Source organism: Bos indicus, chromosome 1 (genome assembly GCF_029378745.1).
Source record: "Bos indicus isolate NIAB-ARS_2022 breed Sahiwal x Tharparkar chromosome 1, NIAB-ARS_B.indTharparkar_mat_pri_1.0, whole genome shotgun sequence".
Classification (NCBI taxonomy): Eukaryota; Metazoa; Chordata; class Mammalia; order Artiodactyla; family Bovidae; genus Bos; species Bos indicus.
The window spans coordinates 19,795,855-19,796,331 of record NC_091760.1 but is presented as its reverse complement, the minus strand read 5'-3'; the positions used below and the strand labels follow the sequence as shown (position 1 = coordinate 19,796,331).

At 48.4% G+C, this 477-nt stretch overlaps 1 long non-coding RNA gene across 1 annotated transcript in view; it reads left to right on the top strand.

The window, feature by feature from the left end:
* LOC139182215 (uncharacterized) overlaps positions 1–477 on the top strand; it is a 100,927-nt gene that overhangs the window by 27,085 nt on the left and 73,365 nt on the right. The gene's annotated exons all lie outside the window — the stretch shown is intronic.

Here is a 477-nt window from a genome sequence, read left to right as displayed (position 1 = left end):
GAAGTCTATGGACAGATGGGCCTGGTGGGCTACAGTCTATGAGGTCACAAAGAGTAGGGCATGACGTAAACGACTTAGCATGCAGGCATAGTCAGTCACTAATAAATTCAAGGGACACAAAGGGCCCTCAGTATTTACACTTTTTATTAGAACCCTAAATGATCAAGTCAACAAGTATTTTGACTATTTGATCTGTGCTTCCCTGATAGCTAAGTTGATAAAGAATTTGCCTGCAATGCAGGAGACCCCTGGTTCGATTCCTGGGTCGGGAAGATCCCCTGGTGAAGGGATAGGCTACCCACTCCAGTCTTCTTGGGCTTCCCTGGTGGCTCAGCTGGTAAAGAATCTGCCTGCAATGCGGAAGACCTGGGTTTGATCCCTGGGTTGGGAAGATTCCCTGGAGAAGGGAAAGGCTACCCACTCCAGTATTCTGGCCTGCAGAATACAGTCCATGGGGCTGCAAAGAGTCAGACATGA